Below are 27,973 nucleotides of genomic sequence, written 5' to 3' on the forward strand. Positions count from 1 at the left end.
TAGATTGCAGTCTTCTTTTCTCGTTGACAGGGCTGGAATAGTTAAATATGTTCTTTCAATTTGCGATCAAGCATGAGCTCCTTAAAAAAAAAAATATATAATCATTACTTACTGAGTGAAACTTAAAGATAAATGTGTCAGATTCCAATACGTATTGTACTATTTATACAAACCACACGAGTGACTTTAATTGGACCTCTTTCGTGCTCATGCAGGTTTGTGGCAGCTTCTTCACTGCTTGTAAAATCCAGCGTCGAGCATGCAGACACAAGCTGACTTGTCACCAGAATGCTTACTTGAGTTTTAGGTCGAGGAAGGTATCTTGACAATCATCAGATCAAGCGTTGAACAGAGGAAGCAAACATCAGTTACACGTGTAAATTACCTGCAGTAATATCGCACCTCTTATCATACAAATGTAACCTATTTAGTTTCCTGTCAGCAAATGCCTGTAAACCGTCAAGGAAATCCTTGCAAAATTAACATTAACAGAAAAAAAAAGAAAGAAAATCGGTGACACACGCGGATGCAGAAACCAAATGATTATTTTAAGATGCACAGCGCAGGGGAGCGAGCCGACACAACTTTCTGACAGTTTCATCATGCATTACTACACAGCAGTTCCTCTCAAAAATTGACATTGTTGGCTCTGATCAAAGCCCAAACAGGGCTGTGACATTTCTGTGACAGAGAGCTGTGTTTGGAAACACTGACAGCGCTTCAAAGGCTATAATGTCTCGGTGAGACTGTGTGTAGGTGCGGGCGGGCGCGTGCCCCGGCTCGCCGTCAGTCGGTTCGCTTACGTCGACGTTTTGTAATTCCGAATGCCGTACGCGAGAAAAATACCCTTTACCACACTTATTTTTAGGTGTCGTCATTGCATTTGATTTTTTTACCTCCCTGCGTAATCTAGCCGATCACATCGCCCGTTAAAATCAAATGACTTGCAGTGCTGTTGTGTGTATTTCATCATGCCTGTTGTTTAGTTTTCTTTCCCTCTGTGATGAATCTGAGCTGTGCCCTTGTTGAGGCATTGTCTGCGGGTAGCACAGTGAGTCTCACTGATTGATGGCAGACAGTGGCTGTCACCCCCGGAGAGTAAGCATTTCTGTGTCGTCTCCCCACTGAAGGTCCTGTTGAGCTTGTTAAGGGAGAAAACACTTTTTGTTTATAGCCACTCTGACGGCGGCGGCTGACAGCTCCCGCTGAAGAGGAGGGAGAGAGAGAGAGAGACTCCCTATGGCACATGCTCTCTCTCTCTCTCTCTCTCTCTCCCCCCTCTGTCTGTCTCACCTTCCCGTCTCTCTCCATCCATCCACTCCTCTGTCGCTCTCGCTCTCGTGTCTCGCTCTGGCGTTGTGAAATCTGTTGAAATGAGCGTGGCGATTTAAAATGCAAATGTGGAGTCCCTAAGCAAAAACAAAAATAATCAGCTTCACCCATCTGGACAGCTGGAGGTGAATGACATGAAACCAGAAACAAGATTTCCCTACAACTAACTTGGTTCATATCCAGTCGTTGGGAATAACAACTTTTTCTTCTGTGAAGAAGTTTTCTTTTTTGTTGTTTCTTCCGGGACCAAAATAAGAGCCAAACCGAATGCTGCTGTTAACTGTCAAGTCTCCGTTGCATAGTCCAATCAACGAGGCTGCTTCTTAATTTTATGGATCAATATTCAGTGCAATTATTTTTGTATAATACTCACTGTTAACAAATAACATGAAAATACCAAAACCAACCAGGCGTTAGTACGCCTCACCTTTGAACATGTTACACTCAGTGATTATGTGAATGTCATTTGTTTTTAGTCTCAGGCTTAAAGTAACAAGATATATCAGGTTTTGGATAGAAAGACTTGTTAGAATCAGGCTAGTGATGGTTTTTGGTCTTTTTGTTGGCAAAAGTCATGAATAGTATTCATTATTATTATTTTTTAAATATTTTGTTGTAACAGTATACTTACTTACTTAATAGTAGAACCAAAGAAAGGCATGTCAAATTTGACATTACGGCACATAATCCCATTGTCTAGGACATATTGCATGGACATCCTTTTTTTCTTTTCTTTGTGTCAGAAACGTGGGTGTCTAAACAGGAAGAACCTTTTACGCTGTTTTCCAAGTGAACAAACCGGATCCAGAATCACAGTCAGATGAAATTATCCTGCTGCAGCCACTGGTGAAAAATGGAAATATGTACCGAGGAAATAAGCTCTCTTCTGAGAAAGCTTGAAGGAGGGGAATAAACAACATCTAAAATTAACGAAGGTGAAAGTACCCAAATGCGTTCTCTCCTCCATCTTCTGAAGACACTCCCCCCCCACAACCCTCCCTTCCCACTATCTATTTATGTAGTCACCTCAACTGGGAAGCACTTCAAGCGAGGCCTCTTTTCTCTCCCAAATGGGCTCACCAGAGAGAGCCGTGTGCATCTTTATCTGTGTTTATGTGTGTGTGTGTGTGTGTGTGTGTCTCTTTGGGTTGGGAGGGGGGTTGGGAGTACAAAGGAGGCCGGTGTACCATTTGAGGTTGCGAAAGCCAAGCGTTTACACGCGGCCCGACATCGAATCATTTGCCTTTTTCATCACGCTGCATGTGAATTGTATTCGTGCCACTCGTGCCGACGCCATACGCCTCCGTGCGTCCCCAGTCGGGCTCTCAGGATGGCAGCCACAGTGTGGAGGTCGGTTTCCTGGAGCAGCGTGGGAGGGTGGGAGTCGCAGGGGGGTTTGGGTCATGTGGGAGCTCCCCCCGAGCCGCGAGCAAGGGAAGGCCTCAGATTCCTGGTGTTGTACAAACACTGCCATTTCAAATGAAAGGACACATGAAAGCCATGTTTGATGTTCAAGGGGATTCACCTTGCGCTCGACAGCAACAAGAGCGGCAAGCAACAAGCGGATGAAGCATCGCTTTTGAGCCTTTTTTGAGGACAGAAGTGCCGCAAGGACTCAATCAAAGTAATGACCTTCCTTTTTAGGGACGAATCTGTCGTGTAATTACACTCATTTCCGTCGGAAAAAACCCTCCGCAACACATGTTGTCTTTTGATGCGCTTTCATGGCGCTCACCTCTCCGTCTTCATCATTGTTTAGCATCATGCAATATTTATCTCGATGGCAGCAGTCTACCCACATATCGCCGTCACTGTCATGCAGCTGTTTGAAAGATGTGCTGTTAGAGCTCTGGGAGTGCTCACAACCCCTGCCCTTACTTTGGCGCTCTCAAGGCATCTATACCAAAAGTTCTCCCTGCGTAGGCGGCGCTGCATGCTTTAAAGGGTTCTGTAAAAGCCAGTTTTAGTGAGCAAAGCAACAGGAAGTTGCTGGAGAGGTTGCGTAGGTGCTGCGTGACCGCCACTTGTCTGACAGGTGTGTGGAAGAGTCTCGGAGGGAGCGTGGCAAACAGGGATCTGAAGGTGTTCAACTGGGATCTTGGACGGATGAGAAAATAAAGCATCCCCCCCCCCCACCCCACCCCTCCCTCATTCCTTATCAGATGTCAGTACAAAGCACACATGAGGAAACGTCGGTATGTGTTCCTGGTTGTGCATGCGTCTACAAGAAATAAGAAAAGTGTGTGTGTGTGTGTGTGTCAAAGAGAGAGAGACAATGAGGGAGCAAGAGCATGGCGGTATGGAGCCAGCATTGTAGCAGACATGATTACGTACCTTGATCTTTCCTATGGCAAGAACAAGACCTCAATCTCTCACTATCTCCCCTTTAATCAAATCCCTACCTTTTTTGCCTCCCTGCCACAAAACTGTCACAGGCTGGAAATAAGCCCTTTCCTTATCAAAGAGCCAAGGGTTCAATTGATTTGCAGGCTGGGAGGATTTTTATTCAGAAACTTTGAAGCACAAAAATAAAAAAAATAAATGAACGCGAGAAGAGAAAACACCTGCATCCGCCCATCAGGCGAATTACTTCTGACTTTTAATTTATTTCGGCAGGAAATGGAAAGCTACATCCTAACCACAGTCAATAGGGGGAGGGGCAGGGGGAGAGGTGTAATCAGGCGGCTCACCAACTCCAAGGCCTCCATCCTGTCACTTTTAATAGCCACTCAGACCGCACAATCTGCTCGGCCTGATATGCTCAAGCCATCCCCATAGCCGCAGCCATCTCTGCCTTTTCTTCTTCCTCCTCCTCCTTCGTATCCTCCCTAATAACAACTGAACACTTCCACACTTCCCTGGTGCCCCACATGAAACAAATCACAGCCAAAGTGCTTTCTACCTTCCTTGTATCACTGTGGTTGGTAGATTTGAAAAAAGCGGATGGGGAGATTGGCATGTTTCATTTCCATTCTGAGTGCCATTCCTGGCTTTGATACAAGGAGAGATTGGATTTAAAGTTGCCAACTGGGCTTCCCGTCCAGTTTTGGCTTTGAGTCTGTTTGGGTAGCGCAATAGCACATTAGTTTTTAGCTCGTTTTTAGCTATACACTAATGGGAAGGCTCTATGGATGGCAATGGGGCTCTGTCAATTTTGTATAGATTCATGGTCCCCAGAAAGGGAATCCTAATGGCTCTGGTGACCCCTACACTTGCAGCACCACCAGCAGGTCATAGTTTTCAATTACTCAGACACATACACTAGATGGAATAATACAATATTCGACATTCATGATCCCCAGAGGATACATCATAGCAACTTTGGTGATCCTCTGACTTTTCCTGTCAGGTCCAAGTTTTTAGAGAAATAGCTCATCGATGGATTGGCATTCATGGTCCCCCGACGATGTATTCAAACTATCTTTGTGATCTTTGGATTGTTCCTGAAGCTCCACCATTGGGATGACATTCGTGGTTGAGAGTGAAGTATTATTAATATCATATTCTTGATACCAAGTAGAGTAAAAACCCTCTGATCTGTGAGTGCTCATATGATTGGACTGGTGCTCACTTGGTTTGGGACAGCAGGTGAATGCATATTGGCTCATTCTGAGTGTCCCTGGTTTCCAGATCAAGTTTTATCTACAAGCCGCTTGCTCTTCCAGCGCCTAATGAAGCTCTCTGAGAGGGGATTAAATTGCAGAGAGGGACAAAACAATAACCATTACCAGTCACCTTCATTTTGCTTCATCCGTTAACATACTGGGCCGCTGCTGCTATGCGGCAGCCACAGCTCACCGTGCCATGTAATGTAACCACACAAAAGGAGGAGGTGAACTTATGATTAAAACTGTCATGGAACTAAAATATGTGAAAAATAGACACAATCTGTGCTGGGCTCATATTATTTACTCAATAAAAGATGCATGGAGTGGAGCAGTGAATTTGACATGTTGTTAGTGAGGCATTCAGTTTGCTGCCAATTCAAATGCACAGCGAACATGTTGCAATTTTGTTTATTGGCTGTTTCTATGAGGGGCGTCTGGACACATGTATCATCTATCATGGTGCAATGCTGCCTAAAGCTCAGGGAAAACAGCATACCTTCAGCATCTTCAATGGTTTTGACTTTGGTGTAGGATTTGGTGAGAGGTTGTCACAGAGAACATATTTACGTGGTTCTTCCATACGTCGCTTCTGCAGCAGCGCATCATCTTGCTTTGTCCCCCAGATCAGCAGAGACTTTAACCTTGTGTTAAAGACAAATCTACATCCAAGTGTCATCCTGTTTCAATCAATTGGGTCTTTTTACAAAGAGATCTCAAACAGCTTTTAACTGTGTTCCAAATAGAACACACTGATACAGGATCCAGTCTGCTGGCCAAAACTGGCGCTGAAATTCAAGATGTTAAGATCTCCAATGAAAATGTGTGAACTCATCAGTCTCGCAATGGTTTTCCTCCTCTCCTTTGAATACAGCGGCTCGGGATCGATTGTCCATTATTCTTGGATTTCATTATGTGAGAAGAACAGTATCAGTAAACAACATCATACAAAGTTTACGGTACAATAGGGGGCATGTATGAAAAGGCCACCTGGATGCTCTTCTACTACTCGTATATGCCATTTGAGTTCATATAGCTCATTCGTTCATTATATTCTATAAAATAACATTTGCGAGACTAATTTATCTCGCTGAGCGATGATGTAGATGCATACAAGCCAAGGATCACTCATTTAAAAGTACAGGGATGTATTTTCATTAGATCTCCAAGGAGGTAATCAAAAAATATTCAACATACATAGTACTCGCAAATGGACCTACGCAAGTGGACCTACGCAAGTGGACCTACGCAAGTGGACCTACACAAGTGGACCTATGCAACGCAAGTGGACCTACGCAAGTGGACCTATGCAACACAAGCGGACCTATGCAGCACAAGTGGACCTATGCAGCACAAGTGGACCTATGCAGCACAAGTGGACCTACGCAACACAAGTGGACCTACTCAAGTGGACCTATGCAACACAAGTGGACCTATGCAGCACAAGTGGACCTATGCAACACAAGTGGACCTACTCAAGTGGACCTACTCAAGTGGACCTACGCAAGTGGACCTATGCAACACAAGTGGACCTACTCAAGTGGACCTACTCAAGTGGACCTACGCAAATGGACCTATGCAACACAAGTGGACCTATGCAGCACAAGTGGACCTATGCAACACAAGTGGACCTACTCAAGTGGACCTACGCAAGTGGACCTATGCAACACAAGTGGACCTACTCAAGTGGACCTACGCAAGTGGACCTACGCAAGTGGACCTACGCAAGTGGACCTACACAAGTGGACCTATGCAACGCAAGTGGACCTACGCAAGTGGACCTATGCAACGCAAGCGGACCTATGCAGCACAAGTGGACCTATGCAACACAAGTGGACCTATGCAACACAAATGGACCTATGCAGCACAAGTGGATCTATGCAGCACAAGTGGACCTATGCAGCACAAGTGGACCTACGCAACACAAGTGGACCTACTCAAGTGGACCTATGCAACACAAGTGGACCTATGCAGCACAAGTGGACCTATGCAACACAAGTGGACCTACTCAAGTGGACCTACTCAAGTGGACCTACTCAAGTGGACCTACGCAAGTGGACCTATGCAACACAAGTGGACCTACTCAAGTGGACCTACTCAAGTGGACCTACGCAAATGGACCTATGCAACACAAGTGGACCTATGCAGCACAAGTGGACCTATGCAGCACAAGTGGACCTATGCAGCACAAGTGGACCTATGCAGCACAAGTGGACCTATGCAACACAAGTGGACCTATGCAGCACAAGTGGACCTATGCAGCACAAGTGGACCTATGGAGCACAAGTGGACCTACGCAACACAAGTGGACCTACTCAAGTGGACCTACTCAAGTGGACCTACTCAAGTGGACCTATGCAACACAAGTGGACCTACTCAAGTGGACCTACGCAAATGGACCTATGCAACACAAGTGGACCTATGCAACACAAGTGGACCTATGCAGCACAAGTGGACCTACTCAAGTGGACCTATGCAACACAAGTGGACCTATGCAGCACAAGTGGACCTACGCAACACAAGTGGACCTACTCAAGTGGACCTACTCAAGTGGACCTACTCAAGTGGACCTATGCAACACAAGTGGACCTACTCAAGTGGACCTACGCAAATGGACCTATGCAACACAAGTGGACCTATGCAACACAAGTGGACCTATGCAGCACAAGTGGACCTACTCAAGTGGACCTACTCAAGTGGACCTATGCAACACAAGTGGACCTATGCAGCACAAGTGGACCTATGCAACACAAGTGGACCTATGCAGCACAAGTGGACCTATGCAGCACAAGTGGACCTATGCAGCGCAAGTGGACCTATGCAACACAAGTGGACCTACTCAAGTGGACCTACTCAAGTGGACCTATGCAACACAAGTGGACCTATGCAGCACAAGTGGACCTATGCAACACAAGTGGACCTACTCAAGTGGACCTACTCAAGTGGACCTACGCAAATGGACCTATGCAACACAAGTGGACGACCGATAATGCTGAAGGTTTTCGTGGAGATCCATGGGTTTGTGAAGTAGTGAGCGTACGACTGGATAAATGAGACTTGGACTTTACTGCATGAGTTGTGCAAGAGTTTGATAAATGGATGTTTCACTGCTTTTAAATATAGCCCCCATTAACTTCAATTCATCAAGAGTTTTCTCTGTTTCGTTGATTCTCCTCTCAATGTGGAGGCATGTGCGAAAAACAAACTTTTCTTCAAGACATCAAGGTTGAAGTCATCCTTTAAGTGGTGAGTCTCTTAAGAATGTTTAAATTACAGAATGCTTGCCCATGCATTCGAGGGCTAATGGAGAGAAACATGCTTCAAGGAGACTAAGCAAGGTCCCTTTGGTACATGAATGTATTAAAATAAGGAAAACTCTGGTACTGTCAAAAGTCGTTTTCTCTATGCCTTCTCATCTTTCCTTCTATCCAACATGTCCTATATCAACAGATTACAACGTATTCATTTTCATAGCTATACATATGAATGCTGGATGAGACCAACCTACATTATTACACGCTGAGTTCAACTAAGACCCTGTTTGCACGATGGGAAAACGCATATATTTTCATGCGTTTTGGCCTTTCATTTACACAAAAACTGAGGTTTTATCACAGAAAACGATAATTTCTAAAATCTCCGGCCAAAGTGGAGATTTCTGAAAACTCAGTTTTTGTGTTTGCGTGTGAACTAGGTCAAATGGAGTTTTAGGTTGTCAAACGTCACAGTATGCGACTAAAAATGCTTCACGTCATGTGAGCGTCCTATGTTTACAGTTAGTTTACTTAGATCATGGATGGTGTCAAGGTAGTGCTCATTTGTGCGTTAATGCAAACCCTTTTGGCCTGTTTGTATTTGATTTTTTACATCGAGGAGCAGAGGCAAAGAACTGCAGCTTTCTATACTCCCAAGACGTAGGTACATTGCTTGCCAACGAAAATGAAGTTGATCGTGTTTTTCGTAGTTGTTGTTGGTTTTGAGAATTCTGATTGGTTTGCATGTCTTTATCCTTCTCGTTACACTGCCGACTACAGGTTTGGCATAGTTATGATGGCGCCCGGGGGCGTATTTATGCGGGTTCATATAAACAGAAACTTTTTTGAAAACGACCTTGTGTGTACATCGTTATTTTTGAAAACGGAGGGGCAGAAATATTCGTTTCTGTAAGTACCCGGCTATGTGTAAATGTGGCCTAAGTTGCTCTGAAGCCTCGGAACTGTCTGACTGCACACGCAGTCTCATTAAATTAATCACAAATGAAAAAAATAAAGATTCTTTTGAAAACAGACACTGCCACGCTCTGACTGCTTTAATGGGGTGCAGACATGAGTGAGGTTTCATGCTAGCTTTAGATAATTGGGGTTCCCCCACTGATGAATAAGCAGCACACATATTAACACAGTGCTGATTTATTATTCTCCCCTTTGTTATTTTCTGCTAGTTAGTGTTTGATGGATGGAGCATTTTACACTTGTGCAAACATAATATTTCAAAAGGAAAATGTCCAATAATGACATTTAATGACTGCATACATTTGAAAGGCTTCACTTTCCCTCATTCATGTCATTGTGAGAAAAGCCTTTCACACAATTCAGAGCACTTTGTTCACAAATAATACAGTAATTGTGCCGTTTCTAGCTATTTTCATGAGGAGTTTTTGTTGATGTAAAGCTGTATTCAAAGTATTAAGCTGCATTAGAATTATTATGTGTTAATATGCTATCTTTATCTGAACCTATACTTTGCCTCATCTGCGTGCATACAGTATGAAGAAGAATATTTTTATAAATAATACACATAAATTATAGGAAAACATGAAATTTCTGAAAATTACATCATGTCACTTTTCCAAATGTCCAAACACACATGTGCCTCTCAGTGAATGCTATTCATGTGGAATTATTTCACAAGCTTTCATGAAAGATGGTGTTTTCACATGTCTTTATATTTCTCATATCATATCATTTGAATTTCCCAGAATGTGGAAGCCAGCATTGTTGCACACATGTGATTTCCAGATACATCACAATTTGTAAAATTTGACATCTATAAAAATATGTTCATTGTGATATATTTACTTATTATATTTTACAAAACCTTCCTAATTCTTATTTTATAAACCACATAGTCCATGTCCCGTGGTACCGCTCCGTACAGAAAGAATGACAAACATTTTGACTATCAAGGTCGGAAAGATGTTTTATTTTGAAAAATGGCTGGATCCATCCGTCTGTGCGTCTGAGCCTCTTGACACATGTCAAGTGATATGTTACCCCAAAAATGAAAACCCGCAAGCTAGCAAAAATGAGCGACTGACGGTGGCCTTAAAGGTTTCAGACGACAACTCTGCTGGTGTTCCGGATTAAAATCAAGGCAGAATATCCTGAGATTGTTTGCTGCAGTGACAGAGACCAAAGGTTACGGAGTAGACTCTCCCAGAGACCGGCTCGTTGCAGAGAAACATAGCTTAGGAATCCCGCTAACTCGCCGTAATGGTGAGTTGTTTTTTTATGCACTTTATATTTGTTTTTATTGCCAGTCTTATCATTTTATGACATCATATTTATCGTCCACACCGTGAAGGCCGGTCCGTGAAATTATTGTCTCATACGAAACTAGTCCGTGGCACAAAAAAGGTTATGGTTCGCTGCTCTCATATTTGACACATGTCATCACATAAAACATCAAGTTTGGCAATATGAAAGTCATAGACACATTTAGATTAAAATTGTTTTCTTAAAATTGTTTTCTTATCAAGAAATCTCGACGTTCACAATGACCGAGGTGGTTGCTTTGGAAGGTACACTAGCAGCTAGCATTAATTAATACTTTTCACCACAGGCTAGCGTTCGTTCTTTGGCTCTTTATTTTAAATTACATTATTTACAGTATTTCTTATGTGTTCCTGCTTGTTTGCAGATTCTGGGCGACGTTTTGGGACTTCCTTCTGACGTAGCGCTGCGTGTCGTTTAGCTGGCTGGTTTTCTTGGGCTCCTTCATAGAATGTTTGCACGTTGTAGCACGCTTTAGTAGCTAACGTTGTGTCTGTAACCTGCAGAAGTGATTCCCAGGGACCCTGTTGAGTGATACTGAAAGTGCAAAGGAATTAGACGTCGTGGCATGCGGTTGTTTTATCACGGCTATGAACCAATTGTTTGTCTGAGCTAACTGTTTCATAACATAATAATAAAATACTGTGCATTAGATTTGACATGCGATCATCAGCTCTTGTTTTATTTCGCACATATATTTCCACAAGTTAAATTATCACGTGTGAATGGATAAATGACCGTGTTCCTTTTAAAGAACACTCATACATGTTTCGACTCCGTTAATATCCATTTTCACTTAAATTCAGACTCCGATGGAAACAAGTACTCAGACAAATAAAAGTGTGTTTCCATTCAGAGTGAAATCCAGCTTTCAGCCCACCCACCTTCAGCTTGACAGTGAAACTAACCACTCGGATTACAACCTTTTATGTTCACATGCGACACTCTAGTATATATTAAACACATTATTTCACTGACACCAACAGGGCACCATGGCTTCTTGTACATTAATACGACATCATCTACAGCAGCACACCGCAGAGAGATGATAGAGCTGTCTTGTTTTAGCCCCCACGCTGAGGTGCCCTATCATCTCTATGTTATTTATTTATTTATTTCTCTCTATTTCTCTCTGTCACTTCCCCACTCTTCTTCTCCCTCTCACCGTGTGTGGTTGGTGTGATGTTTTCAGAAGTGGTCTCTGGAGTTCAGAGATGGAGAGTGGATCAGGGGTTCGCGTCTCATTACCGACGGCGGATAAAAGGAAAAACACCCAGATCAAAACATCTGTTAATTGCATAAAAGGGAGACAAAGAATGGTATTTATTAGAGAGAGTAGCGGGTAGCGGTGCCCTCTGTATTTACACCCCCCACCCCTGCTGTTTTTTTGGGGTTCTTTTTTTCACTTTACTTTATTTGTGTTTTTCTCTTTTATTTAGAATGCAGCTTGAAGTGGATTTCCTTCCAGCTTCTCCCAGGGAGAAAAAGGTAAAGTATCACAACAGAAGCTTAGATAATAATGATGACGCTCATTACTAACAAATGATTATTCAACAAATAAATGATTATATGCACACACACACAAACTTCCATACGCCTGCAGCCGAGGAAAGTTGGTATCGTGACAAAAGAGGTAGGGCGCAAACAAACCAACCCACCTTACTAATTATTGTAGAAGTCATTCAAAGTCAACATAAGGGGAACACTTTAGTTCTTAGTCAGTCAGGTGCAGAAACACAAATCATAATGTCAACCTCATACCAAATGGGTGACTCCGGCTGAAGTATTGCAACACTAAACAATCTAGCTGCTTTCAATCTTTTCAAAATAAACTTTCATCCTCACAGGAAACTACTTTTAGGATATTTTAGGAGAGATTACTTAGGCATAGCAACATATTATGAAAATAACTAAATGCCGTTACGTAAGTATGGAAGTTAGGCGCCAAATAAATCCACTTTGACTTCTCGTTTCACACAATATTTGCAGCATTTATACTTAAGCTGGTATATGAATTATGAATGCGTGTTGGATATGCTACTGTATGAGAACAAGCTGCTCAGGGAGGAGAGACAAGCTACAACTGACTTCCAAGAAGGGTTTTTAAGAGAGAGCTCTGGCACACATGTTGCTCATTAATAAAGAGTTAATAAACAATGACTATATGGTTTTAAACAGTTGGGCAATGATAGTATATGGTTATACATAATTAATAAATGATTAATATATCAGTATAACAGATGTTAACATGATGTGAGGTATTTCATTAGGACATTTAAATGTTTATTGATCTCCAATTTGTCAACAAATATAGCCACTATTATGAAACATCTGTAATTGGTGTACAAACAGAATGCTTGATAAGAAAATACAACTGTTTAAATTAAGTATTTTAATATGTTGCCATTCATTTTCACATTGCAAACATGCCTGTGAATGATTACTATAAATTATTATGTGCATTACTTTCAATAATTGCTTCATCAGGATTTATTGGTGTGTGTAATTATATATTATTAAAAGTCATTAAAACTATATTTTACTGCATTATCAAGCAGTCATGAACTGTTTATATACAGTAGTTAATGTCAACCAAATAAAATATAAATGGAGCAGACACCTGCTGCTGATAAAGAGCATGTATGATTGAAAGCTCCACTACATCTATTAAATGGACCATGTGGTGCTTTTCATAAACTACATATTAGTATGTCTGGAACATGTGTTATCCAGGGTTGAAATAAAGTACTGGCCATTAATTCATTAGTTTTTCATCTATGTATCTAACATGTATTGGTTTTATATTTCCCCATTTTGATGTTTGTATTCAGATCAACACAATTCTCTAAAAAATGTTAAGCATTAAGAATAAATATTTAAATATCAATTTAACATAATGCCATTGCTTGGGTAATCATGGCTGCTCCTGCACAAATACTATTTTCTCATCATCCATGATTATCTGATAACATAACTGACATTTTATAGCTGCATGAACTCAATATCCAGCACTAAGTGACTGTGAGGCATTGCCAAGGTTTACCTTTTTCTTTCATTTTTTCGTGCTCCATTTGAAATGCTGCAGAAGTGTGTTTCATGACCACAATATTCAGCCAGAACAGATTCATTCGGTCTCTTCTCTGATTGAAGGGGGGTGAGATACACCGTTTTACACATATTATGTACATGCTTCTTCCATGTGATGGGGAAATCCACAAGCTGGCAGTTCTTTCCTACTGTTTTATACACATTTGTGAAGTTGTATATTTAATCATGCCACAACGCATTGTGTGTTGGACTCCGGCGGCTCGTACTGCGGTTCGTACTGCAGCTGCAACGCCCAACAAGATATGTTGGTTACTATTGCCCTGAAACACCACTTCTTCAAGAGCTTACTTTGCTCCCCAGACCGGAGCAGGCTCACACATTTGTCTTGCAGTGTCTTACAAGTTGTATCCGCTCTTCCTTTTGTTGGTCTGCAAACAGCTCTGAGAGGCGAACATGGCACCCTACAGACAAATGTGATTTGATTTGACCTTAGCTCCGGCTTGTACTAGGATCAGTCACAGGCTTCATTTGGCCTGAGCCACTGGCACCGAGTCGCGATGATGATATGCAGTAAAATGTGTTAATGCATATTCATAAGTCCCTAATTTTCTTTCTGCCTGGGAACATTTCAGCTGCACAACACTCACACCGTAGTACACACAAACATGCACATACAAATACTTACTCAAATACTCACACATGTATTCACGAACACGTGCAAGCGCACCGCATGCTAATGCTGTGTTCCAGCATGCATTTGACATGCACACAAACACAGCTGTTTTTAGCAACATGAGTTTTTTTGCTTGTGTAACTACGAATGACATGGTTATATCTTTGTGTTTTCTGTTCCAGTTTTGATTACAGGCTGTAAAATCACTTCCATTTCAACAAGACTCATGTGACCTCTGTTTAAAGGAACATTAATCGAATCCAAATCCATAATTAAATTTCTTAGTGTGACCACTTTCTCTCCACCTGAGTCTTCTTCTTCTTCTTCTCACTCTGATTTCCTACGTTTCCCAAAATGTATTTTTACTGCGAGCCACCAGAGAATGAATGATGAAAGTTTTTTCTTGTGTGTTTTTTTTACGGAGGATACCATAACAAAATGCTATCCAATGTATGGTATCTAAAAATGTCAAATCTAGCATGACACTCCGGCTTATTCGTCAGTTTTTTTTAATTAATTTGTGCTACCAATCAGGGAAACGGCTGTCAATGAGCACAACAAAAGCCATAATGTCATTTGAAAAGACACTGAGGGAGCTTTCAGCCTATGATGGCACATCTGAATCTATCTGAATAATGCACCCTTTAAATAGCAGGACAATACAGCTCCATCAACGACAGTTGTTCTTTGTGCCAGGTGTTGGACTGGGCCCGAAGAGTCGACCTCGCCATCCTAGAATTTCTTTCAAGCTGTAGCTACTTAGACACAGCTGTGTTTGAGCTAACTAGTAACATTAGCATGTTAACATACTCACAATGGGGTTGCTAACATGCTAATTTATAGCATATGTACCATCTTAGTTTCGTGTGTTAGCATGCTAACATTTGCTAACCAGCGTACAGCTGAGGGTTGATGGGAATGTTGTTGGTTTTGGAGATAATTGGGGATGAAGATGAACATTTCGACCTTAAAATGGTCCAAGATAAACGTCATGAACTGAAAACAAACTGTGAAAGTGTTAAAGTTCTAGAACTAAAACACAGCAACTCCCAGACGCCGTGATAGCGACCTGTCAATCACAGGCTAGCAAGGTCCTGACTCATAGGCTACCTTGTTTTATTGTCTTTTTTATTCTTAAATGGGACATAATTTACTAAATTTAACTTTGAATGATCGTGATTGAGACCATCAACTCATGTTTGCAATGTTTAATGAAGTAATAGGCAAAAAAAAAAGGATGAGGGTCATTGTCTTTACAACTGCCTTCTTTTTGCAACCATAAGATGACCATACGAAAGAATGCAAGTTCAAGGCACCTTCACACCGGCTTCACTACTCAGACCCAGAGATGAGTGACCTTTCTAGTCTTCCGACCACTCTACGCACTTTTACACTACATTTCCTTGACCCATTCATCCATGGCCGGGGCTACTGTGCAAGGTATCAGTCAGGACAAACTCATTCATACAACATTCACACCTTCGACACAGACTACATGAGCAAGTTTAAGTGTCTGATACATCGACATGGACTGGAGGAGCCAGGGACCAAACTCCCCCCCCCCCCCACCCACCCCCAGAGGGTGTAGTCCAAAATGGTTGAAACTATAACGAAACCATCTTTGATTGTGAAGGACTTGACAGGCTGACGTGACCTTTTCCCAGTGATGATTTAATATGCCTCTGTGAGCCAGTCTTAGATAAGCCGATATTGAAAATACATAGATGGTTTTAAAACAATCTTTTTTCAGTCATCCATCCATAGAAATGCTCCCTCCATAGGGTATTATTCTGTACTAAAGTGCACCGGTAGGAAATATTGGGGAAATCTTTCTAGCTGTCAGCAAATGTTGCTTTTCTTCCATATTTTACTTCCCCATTCTTTCTCCCCCGTTTATTTATATTTACTCAAACTCTCTAAATCCCATCCATCTGTTGATTCTGCAGAAACCTTTATCACATGACGAATACATCTGTTAGACTAAAAGTTGTCTTCAGCCCCGCATTATCGCTTTCCAAGTATAAATTCCCTTTAAATGTCATCCCTGCGCTCATTGTCATATTGTACGCTCTCAGCTTTGCAGGTGTGGATCCTCCCTGACAGGATGAACAGGAGGAATACGCTTAGTGGTATTTAAAGCCGAGGTGTTCGTGTCATTTAGAAACCACACAGCTCTGACTTAGCCAGCCCTCAGAGAGCAACGGTACAGGTGGATCATCTCTGTTCTCTCCGCCGAGGCCCCGGCTGTCTGCGCCATGACCGGCTTTCGCTGTCAAGTCGAACAGAGTAATCCCTGCAGTAAAAGCCTTGCGCCGAAGGTTCACGCTCTCCTCCTCTCCCTCGGAACACCGCCGTGCGCTCAAGTTCATTTTCTGCCTCGTGAAAGGAGTTCAGGTGCATTCTGTTTTTCATCAATGGTCGTAACCGACGGAGGTTAAAAGGCAAATGGAAAATAAAAACGACGCGAGTTGAACGGGGAAATGCAGGCAAAATGGATATGTGCTGTACATGTTGATGTGTATTGTTGGCAAAAGACAGGAACAGATTGGCCCTTTCTTTGGCAATAAAGATAATACTCTAAAAAGGCCCATCTGCCTTATTGAATTCCAACAGCCCCAATACACGAACACACACCCATGCTCCCTATTAAACACACACACACACACACATATGCTGAAGGGCTACTCTCCAGCTGTGTCTTCCCATTCATAAATGTCATTGACACTGTGCTCAGTATGATAAATCTCATATTTGTCCATGATTTGCATAAAGATACGATCAACATGCAGGATCAGAGGTTAATAAAAGTGACTTGATTCCTTCAGAGCAGAGAAGAGTGTGAGATATGGCTTCCATGCACTGTGAGTGGGGGGTTTTCAGCAGACAGAAGGACATGGACAAAGTTCTTCTTCACCAGAGAGAAAACTGTAATAACAAAAGACAATCTCATTCCCAACTAGTCAAATAGCGACGCTTGGTCAGTGGCCCTAACCCTCCTGGCGATGAGGCTCTGGGGGCCCCTCTCGAACCTGTCTACCATGATACACTTGTTTCATGTTAGGCAACAACATCACCGAGTTAGTTTCGAATGAAAGATCGTGGTGGATGTTTTTAACTGGGTCGACTTATGAGACTTATGGATCACTAAGGACTAACGTGTCAAAACAAGAAGACGCACTTGCACGTCTCTCGGCGTCTGATCCCGACACACGAGGCGCCCTTAAGAATTTGCATGCGACACACCGGGCTTTCCATATAAAAGCATCTACATCACGATTAGACGCTCTCCTTCAGTGTGATGACGTCGTGAAATGACTGAGTAAAAAGTATTGTTAAGTTATTTGTAAATGACATGTTATTCCATATTTATGTGACGTTGTTTTACGGTTCCCTTACATTGTTAGTTAAAGCCCAACCCTGATGTTTCTCCTCAAGCTAACAGAGTGGTTTTGTCGCCTGCAGCAATGCAATGTTGATCTTTTAATTGAACATAAAACTCTATAATCTTGGAATACTAGTGGCAATGTAAGAGCGATGTATATGTATACATGTACATGGTAAATAATTCACAACACGCTGATGTTTACTGCCAGGCAGTTCCCCTCGGAAAATGCACAACTAGCCACAAGCTTTTATTTCAAACTGCTCTGTCTCGGGGTTAAGGGAGCAAACAGCTAATTTGAATTTGGGCAGAAGATGTAGGAGAAAAATCGTTTGGATGCAGAGCAGCTGGATATTGTTTGAATATAAGGACACACAATGCATTATCTAGTTGCATCACAGTGTATTATACTGCCTGGTTTCAAACAAACAGACCTTTTTCTTGTGAATCCAGAGAGTAGAGTAAGATACAGGTCTGATTCTCAAATTTAGAGTCAGATTTTAGAACAGTGACTGGTCTTTAAAGGAACAGTTAGATTTTTTGGGGATATGCTTTAATGCTGCATTCAGGTGCAATCAGGCAGATGACAGACGGACAACAACGGCAAACCGGACCTCAAAACAAAACACAATATGTTTTATAAAATGATTTAGTCTCTACTATTTTCTGTAATTATTCTAATAATGCATGTAGCTTTACAATAAATCGTTCTCTTAATATTCTGTTGCAAGCATGAGCACCTTTCTCCAGTCTGAGGGAGCTACATAAACGTTCGGCTCTGCGGTATGATTATCATTCTGCAACACACGTCTTACAGAAATCACTACACACGGTTTCTGTCATTAGACACACGATAATGCGTGGCATCTGTTGCAATCACTTCTATTTGAAATGCAAAACGTTACTGTAATCTGCAACACACACACACACACACGTACACACACAAGAACACTTATAAACTAATTGAACACCAATCAGTCTGAGCCGTCGCACAACAAACAGACCTCAGGTAAGCTCAACTCTTCTGTAAGAAACATGGGGGCAGTGAGAGGAAGAGGAAGACGAGGAAGGTAACAATGTGGATACGGTGGCCCTAACAGAAGAAGGTATCCAAAAGCATCTATCATCCCATACAATGCTGTTTTTTTTTGGTGTTCTCATTTTTACTTCAGTGCATTTACAGTAACAAATTGTTACGGGTTTTTTTCTTCTTAAACCTACAATTGCAAAGAATGAACTATATATATTCTTATTATTTTATTTTCACCTCTATATTTCTTGTCATGGAAATATTGAGTAGATGCATTGCACTGGAACAATATTTCACAGAAGTATGTGTGAGAACATTAAAAAGGTATACAAAGAACTAAAGACTGCAGTGTTATATTTGGCTTGTGTGAAGGGTTTTGACACATTGAGCCTAATTCTGTGCAAACAAACACAAACTCATCTGTAAACACAGCTGAGAACGGGGCTCATTTCCTCACAAGTAGCAGAGCCCCCGAGATCTTTTGTAAAGTCAAAAAACCTTCATTCAAAACTATACAGTATTTTATGAAAAAAAAAAAACAATTTAGTCACTGTTTGCCACACAAATGAATCACACGATCTGAGACACACTGCTATGCTCAAACAAAAACACTACTAGCATTTCCAATACTCTAATGATCTGAATTCACAGATATTGTTAGAAGAAAGCATGTGCATATACTTAACACAGAAAACTGGCGGTACTGTATGTTAATAAAATAAATATATATTTATATCCAGTCCATTTTGCAATGACAATCTCAAGAGAGCATATTCTAAATATTGTGGCATTTTGAATGGTTAACAAGGGTCTTCAGATTCCTGTGTCTTATGTAGAGAACCGTGTGCAGTACGTTGCAACGTGTTAATGTGAGTCTAGTGTGGAAGCGCCTACAAATGGGATTCATGTCTATTCCTGTTTATGAAGTAGGCTAAATGTTGGACTATTCCTTTATTCATCAAACATGTGTCTTTGAATGTGAGAAACAGTGGGACACTTCACACAAATCCAATGATTCCATCCTGATTTCATTCACTGGTTCTACTGATGGAAACCCTATAGGGTCCTATTGGTGGCTGATATGCACTTGGACAATCCCTTCACTTCCTCTATATACTGGACATTTTTTTGCCTACTCTGCAAGAAAGGTCCATAAGCTGTGATCCCGCTGCTTTATAGCCAAGTGAAAGAGTCGTTATGTAGCCTTTAGACTGAATTTGACATCCAATATCAGACATCTACACAAGGGCCTTCCAACATTACACTTTGATGCACTGGTGTTTGGCTTCATCGGCTGTTATTGGCCTCCATCTGCTGCATAAAATCCAAGGTAAGACCAGTAGTCAGCCGTTCGAGTTCACATTAAGGTCTACATAATGTTCTCCCTCCTCTGAAAATAATCTATATGTCAATTGGGACCACCTTTTCTATTTCTCTAAGGTGTGTGCCATACAACATATACCATAAAAATGTCTTTCCCTGTTCTGCTAAAGGTAAGAAGATTATTTTATAACTGACAATTCAACAGCGACTAGAGAGTGATGAGATCAGCCAAACACAGGGACCTTGGCGTGAACCGTTTCCTGAGTGCAAGAATCCGTTTCCTTCGCCAAGAACCGTTACGTCTCATTATTGCTGCCCCGTTTCAAGGTCCCTGACCACCGAATGATGTCATCTCTGGCTCCGGTGAAACGGACAGCCCAAAGTCAGCCAAGCGCGCCGCCACATCTGCTTTTAATCCAGCCCGCCAGTCCGGCATGCCACAATTATTCCTAATGTTTTTGCGGATTTGCATAATGAAGGGGTTAATTATGCTCATGAGACGCCCCAGTGGTCTCGTCTTGAGTGTCGGGGACGCAGCTGTAGGTCTGCGAGCTAAATCATGCGCTAAATATGTCACCTAGCATTAGATCCATTTGGCCTTGGCGTACGGTGGGCTGTTTGCGTGTGAAGGGAGAGCCCAGGCCGTGGCTCGGCCGTGGTCAAGTCGGACGATATCAGTCATTAACCAATGGCCTCCAGACACGATGCAGCGAGTCAAGCAGGGCTCCCACTCGCTTGAAGATCAGTTGGACAATAAAATGTTACAAACAACAGGAGCATATTTCACTTTAAGTACAGCATCAGGACTGTAGCGTTCTTTTTTTCTTCTTTTTTCTTTATGGGATGAGTTCGTACCTGTCAGAGGCACACATGGAGCATCGCATGGACGAAACTGCCAGGCTTACGAAAGCCAATACTTTCATCATCTCTCACCTCTACAGTTCATTTAACATTAGCTGTGGATTTATGGCCTGAGCACAGAGAACGTTTTTTTGGCTCAGTTAAAGGGAAAGTTCAACAGTTTGAGGGTTCGCTTTTCCAGGGCGTCAAATACAGACACTTTGTCTCGCCCCTTGGCGTCCGATACCACACAAACGCAGGACTTTCAACCAGGAGACCGGTTCATGTCATTCCGTGTTGATGAGTTATTTAAGTTTTTTTTATGTTAGTGATGTTCTTGACATGTTTTATATTGTTTACATTTTACCTAGGTATTGAAGCCCAACCATAAGATTGTTGTTAAACTCAACTAACTGTTTTAGTTGTAACAAAATATTTTTTATTGAATTTACAGCAAGAACCACAAGTTTATTGCGACCGTAGTGGAGCATCATAGTTTGACGCACTGGGCTACCCAGTATGGCTGAGTATTGTTTAGAATTGTACGCTGTCAGTACCATTACCAGTACCCTTAAAGTGATACGGATACCATAAGAGTACTTCATTCAATAGTCATCATGTGAATTAAAACTATGGCTCACTGGCTAATCTCCACCACAGTGCACCGTGATCCCCGACATAATAATGAAGAGAAACCAGTCGTCACCTATTTGAAGGTCATCCTTGGGCCCCAGACCGCTTCTGGGCTCCTTTGTAGCTGCATTGCTCAGGACTATTAGTCACATTATAGCTTTAAGAAAAGATTATTTTCCATCAATTGGTGCAGTCAAAAGATACCTAGCTTCATACCCAGGGTTATATTCTTAGGTTGTAAACTATGAGGTTAAAACTCTAAACATAATTTCATATAGGTTGAGAAAACTAGATGTGTAGCCCAATGTCTCCCAATATATATGGCAACAATTCCTTTGTCTCAATTATGCTGAAAGGCAGCCATATCCACGTTTGACTATTTCATTGTGAAAATGGGTACTTCTACTCTGATATGACAATTAATGGATCCCACCACATGAGCTGCAAATCATAATTGCACTTCCTTTTCCTATTTAGAAAAATTCCTTGAAGAAAGAATTAGAAATACAACCTGGGGCATGGTAACTTTTCATTTTCATAATAAAACCAATTTAGATGTGATATGTTTTCTGTAAAATGGTAAAAATTAATTTGTTGCCATATGGCAACTACTTGTGGATATGGAAGCACTATGTGTGCATTCAACCCTTTTGATTACATTTAAAAGTTGCTTCAGACATTTCACAAGTGTTCCGTTTATTTGGAATATTAATGAATCCAAGTGTGCCGCGGTTCTTTGCTTCTTCGACTGCCAATATTTTATCAGAATGGTCAATGAAATGTGAATTTGATTGAAAGAACATGTTGATGATGACTAAATAAAATTATTATTAAATGGAAAAGAAAGAAAAAAGATTTGATGTGACTTTAAATATAAAGCACTTTTCTATAGCAGTCAGTGTGCTTTAACACTACATGACATCATTCACCTATCCACACACTGATGGGAGGAGCTACCAGCCCATCAGGACTATTTAACATTCACATTCACACAGCGACAGGAGCAATTTTGGGGTTAAGAGTGTTGTCCAAGGACACGTCGACGTGGACTAGCGGAGCCGGGGATCGAACCGCCGATCCCCTGATTGAAGGACGACCCTGCTCACCACTGAACCACAGTCGTCCACTTTACATGATTTACATGCCATATGGCAACAATTTACTAACATTTAAAAAAAATATTTCTTCAAATATTTCCATTATTTTCCACTATTCCACAATGTCAAATAATAAAAACACATTAAAACCATTTCATAATTTTTTAAGTAATATTACATGCAATAGCAGGGCCTAGTAACTGATAATCCTGATAGCGAAGACATTGGAGACCAAACGGCCAATGACAAATGGCTGACCGTGCTCTGATTGGCTGGGATTGTGTTTACACTCTTACACACACAGCAGAGCAGATTGTTTGGGGAAAAGAGACACGGCAGAGGAACTGAGAGATGGCACATGAGTAAACCGAAGTGACAGAGGATATCATTGGGCACGTATGTGGATAATAGACAACACGCAAACAAATAAAAAGAAGGGCGAAAAAGAGTGCTTCCAAATATTTTTCTGCGCTCAAAAAGATCCCACCCACCCCTGGCTCAGGATACATATGACCCCATATAGATGTAAGCGCCGTTTTGACTTTCCGTCCTTCCAGAAGGAAAACATGACGTGATTTGTTCAATACAAATGTTTTTTGACGCGTTTGATTGTTTTTGACACAAAGTGTGTAAATGGCATCCATGAAAACAGGACCGTGACACGCGACAACAAAACATCACAAAGTCACCGTGCGGCTTTAATTGCACGCATCTTATTTCTATGCATGATGAGCCCATTTTTATTTTTATTTTCCAGCTTAGTAGACTGGAGGTAAGAATCAAACGTTGTGATTTACCATCTAGTGCGCTTTGGGCCATGTCTTCTCTGTGTTTTCATTTGATTCCAATCAGCATGGGATTCTCCTCTGTGAGTGTTGGCAGTGAACGCCGCTGTTAAATGTTCTGTTCCTCGTCGCGTGGCAAGCTGGTTATCGCATATTTATTCAGATCAAAAGTAGGCTATACCTGGAAGCGTCGGCTGATTAATGTGTCGTCGACTTGTATCTTGTATGCACATAAATGTCTCGATAATTTGCATGCATCAACGGGATACGCAGAATGAAAACGACAACAAAATCGGAGGCCTCCGCTCGGGTGAGTTTGGCTCTCAAAGAATTTTCGCTTAATCTTTGGCGGTTCCTCTCCTTTGCAAACATAAAAGGGTTTTTATTTTCCCCCGTCGTCCACGATGTTAGGAAATAGCAGAGTTATGTTTGTGACTAATTAAAGGAAATTGGATTGAATGAAGTTATTTCTCCTAGGATGTCGCTTAAGCATTTGTCTGATGACAAACACCAGAGGAATCCATTGAGGCCGTGAAGGATCACAGAGGGAGGAATTAATTCACTGCTTTCGTAAAAATCAAAGCACTAAATAGCGGCGCGCTATTGTCTTAAAAAGCCTTAAGAGTTTATTACATTTGCAATCATTGTTTAAAAAAAACAAACAAATGTTGTCATGTGAAGAAAAGCAGAGCAACACATGTCCCTTAAGGAATGACACAAATACAGTGAGCAATACTGCTGCTATCTCTTATTTCCCCATCACGATAACGTCACATTGTCCCTGTGGCCATATTTAGATGCAGATAGTAATTAATGATCGCACTCAGGTCATTAATGACGATAATCAGGTGTAATAATAAGAGTACAAAATTACACTGCAATTTACAAACCAATTTTTCAGTGTGTCTAGTAATATGTTGTGGTGGACCGTGGCGAATGCAGCCCTGAGATCTAATAATAGCAGTAATCCATATTCCATTCTCCCGTCCTGTATAGCTGTGCTGTAGACTGGATGGTTTCATCAGCTGGTTGTTGTGCTGGTTTGTCCCTTCTCGTGGTATTTCTCGCAGGCCAGACATGAATTGTGAATTTGTTTTGATGGCTGAGGAACTCTCCATACCGAACGACATGCGACGCCCTCCATCCTCTTCTTCCTCATCATCAGGGAACGGATCGCAGCAAGACATCTCTCCTCTAGTGTAACAATGTTATCCAGTAGAGAGGTCGTTCCTGCCTTCGTACTGTAACGCTTAGCTGTGTTTGGTGCTGTATTGCTTACTGTATTTATCACATATTTTATATAAATATAGAGTATATTGATGCTCGTTATACTTGTGCTACCTACTTGAGCTTCACTCATAGACTCACATGTGTGCTCATCAGATGCAATCCGGACACAATACATGTTACGTTTGATATCGACACATTTGAAGAAACAAGCAATAGCGCTCTCTGTAGAAGCGGGGGGCGGGGCTTCAGGGCAATAGCCCGGCCCCCAAACGAGCACTCGCTCCAATTGAATGCAACAGTGGCTGTAGACATATATACAAATTCTAAAATGAGAAGTTTATATGTTTGGCATTCCCGGCGCGGGGCTCCCAGCATGCACCAGGGCAACAGACTGTATAATTTAAGGTTTGTGCTTTGTTAGCACTTTAATTGTTTTAATTTGTTCTCCAATGTTTCCACATTTTCATTGATGGTTATTTGGAGTCATGTTGCTCCCTAATGTGCGTACTTGTTGTAGACTGGCTCGATAACAAGTGTGAGTTGATGAATAATCCAGGGCTTTGTTGTTGAAGCCTTGGCTGTCCATGTCGATATGAGGAACTTCTCAAAGAATAGGCAGACTGTGGGTCAGTGGTTAGCAGGTCCGTCTTTCATTCAGGGGGTTGGTGGTTCAATCCCTGCCCTAGTCGATGTGTCCTTGAGCAAGACACTTAACCCTGAATTGTTCCCTGTAGCTGTTCTACAGTTTATGAATGTAACATGATTGTCGCTTTGGATAAAAGCGTCAGCTAAATGTAATGTAATGCTTAGGCCACTTTGTAAATTGAGTTTGAGAAGAAGGAATTATGGTAATTCAACTTGAAAATAAATATCTCTGTGTCTTTAGTCCAGGCATCATAATGTCCCTAAAACCTTGAGTTTAGAGATGTTTTCAGTCAAATCTGTAATACTTCTATTTGTGTGAAAACATGAAAGACAAAAGAAAAAAAGAAACTGGAGTTACAAGGTCCTCCCATAACAGCCAGTGATAAATATTTAATCCTGTCAATCAATACCGAGCATTTCATCCACAATAACATTCTGTATTCCTTGACTTTAGCTCAGTTTTTTATTTCAAAAGTGCATCAAATCCTGCAGCTGAGCCCAATAACCTTGTTTCTGTTCGTACTGTAAAGTAGCAAAAGAGCCACCTTCATGCGAGAGCCATGGAGGCGGAGACAACCTGGGTTTAAATTAAGATAAAGTATCGGGACTGAGCTCAGTGTTCTAGTTATAACTTCCACGGAGGTCAGAGGTCACACCTGGGCCATTCTTTCTCTGCTGCCGCCCGGTGTCACTTCCTCCACCGTGGAGGTCAGTCCCACAAGGGCTCCGTGTCACCACCAGACCTCTCTCTACAACAATTGGGTCTTTTTCACAGGGGCCAAAAAAAAAAAAAAAGCTGAGATTTTGGTTCATCTAGCTGCATAATAATTTATTGAAGTTGGCGGATTTATGGAAACGCTTTGTACGAAAAAAAACGCATGATAATTTATTGAAGTTGGCAGATTTATGCAAACGCTTGGTAAGAAAAAAACGCTGTGTTATTTAATAAAATGGAGGGCGTGACAGTTTTTCTTTTTTTCTCCGTGTCGCTCATCAAACGCAGTCCGCCTGCTCAATATTCAGATGATGTTTCCAAATGACACATGCTGACACACTTTTCAAGCTAACCAGGACTTGTCATTCTTTTTCTTATTCTTTTACAAAGGCACCTTTTGTGTCTGAGATGAAATTGGATGAAAGAATTGAAAAAAAAGAATGTGGGAATAAAAATAGCTAAACAGAGTCAGAGGCAGTTGCAACAAAAAGTCAGAGTCACAGTGAAAGGAGGCGGGCACAACCAGCCTTCCAAATTAGCTCTTTCTTCATCGCCAGATAAACTGCTCACGGACTATAATTTAGAGGTTAAAACAAGCATACAATTTTGCATAAAACATCACTGTTTTTAGGAATAAAAGAAGACTTTATATGATAAGACAGTAACACCACTAAAGAGAGATGATAGACGGGAAAGACTTTTCAGTACGGGAATAAATGGTTGCAAAAAGACCCATCAGTGTTTGAAATATGTTCTCGTATGAAAGCTGGACAGTCTTATCAGTCAGCGGGAGGTCTCGGCGACTTCAAGGATCTCTCCGTTTGCTTGTCATGTATAGCATTGTTCTGTAAAACGCGTGGGGGGGGTCCATCTCCGCCGCACTGCTGGACGTCCCGCGTCTGTGTCTGCCGGGCCTGTGAGCACGGGCGCGGTGGACAAAGATGCATACATTATCTCGAAGGGAAATGGATGAGGTCTTCTCCGTCAATGATCCCCGCAGCAACACTCCGCGACAGCACTCTTTCTCTGCTTCGGCGAGCCCCCCCCCCCCCCCCTGCTGAGAGCGAGCTGCTGCATATGCATTGGAGTCAATATGTTCGAACCGACCCCTCGGCGGGTCATCCAGAGTCTAATCTGCCAAAGGGTGTTATGGCGGCCGGCCGGGTGGGCGTTGGGGAATCCAATTGTATATTACAAAGTCACAGACGATTGAGCGGCTGCACGCCAGACACCGAGGCCGGAGACCAGAGGATCGCTTCACTCAGCGGCTTCCGTCATTCTGTCCACGCCGGCCACTGGTGCGGAAGATGTATCCTCGCTCTGCCCTCGTGTCAATGGCGCTCCACTTAAAGCCGGTGGGAGATATTCATGGCCTCCCCTCCGTGGAACACAGAGATTGCTTCGCGGGGCGGAAGAGGTCAGCCGGTGAGAGACATTAAAGCAGTGTTGCAAAGTCAACTATCAATACTTTACCCTCCCTCATGGGGCCCTGAACATGTTGCGTCTAAAAAAACGCTAGCCGGGCAACTTCCATCCTTTCAGTCAAGGTGCTTGGGGGGGGGGGGTTACCCTCTTGTCGCGGCTGCAGTTACTAAGCAACCAAAACCTGTACGCTGCGATGACAATGATGATACGGTTGCGGTAATTCGGCCTCACTGACGAAACAAAGTCAAAACAAAGATAAATGGATTTCCGGCACTGTAAATCCTTCACAGTAGCCGTACTGCTCGATACGTCTGCGTCCCTTTGGCTCACCTTTAAACCGGTCGCTGTGACGCCCTTGGACAGAAAGGACGGCAGTGAAATAGAGCGTGGGGCAGATCGTAAAGCTCCCGTAACACCAGCACTAAAATGATTAACTTCTCCGTCGTATATTTCCCAGAGACTGATATTTACGGAAGCAAGAAAAGACATGCAGCTTTTCTCTGCGGTGTTCCAAAAGTTGCACTACTTTTATCTCTGACCACAGCCGCAGGTGCCCGAGAAGTCTTCGCCCATGGCGTTCTCGTGCCCTCAGTAGATTTGTGGGTGCAAACAAATACAGCGTGTGAACAGCCCCTGAGGATGAGTGAGATGTGGTTTA

Source organism: Cyclopterus lumpus, chromosome 3 (assembly GCF_009769545.1).
Source record: "Cyclopterus lumpus isolate fCycLum1 chromosome 3, fCycLum1.pri, whole genome shotgun sequence".
Classification (NCBI taxonomy): domain Eukaryota; kingdom Metazoa; phylum Chordata; class Actinopteri; order Perciformes; family Cyclopteridae; genus Cyclopterus; species Cyclopterus lumpus.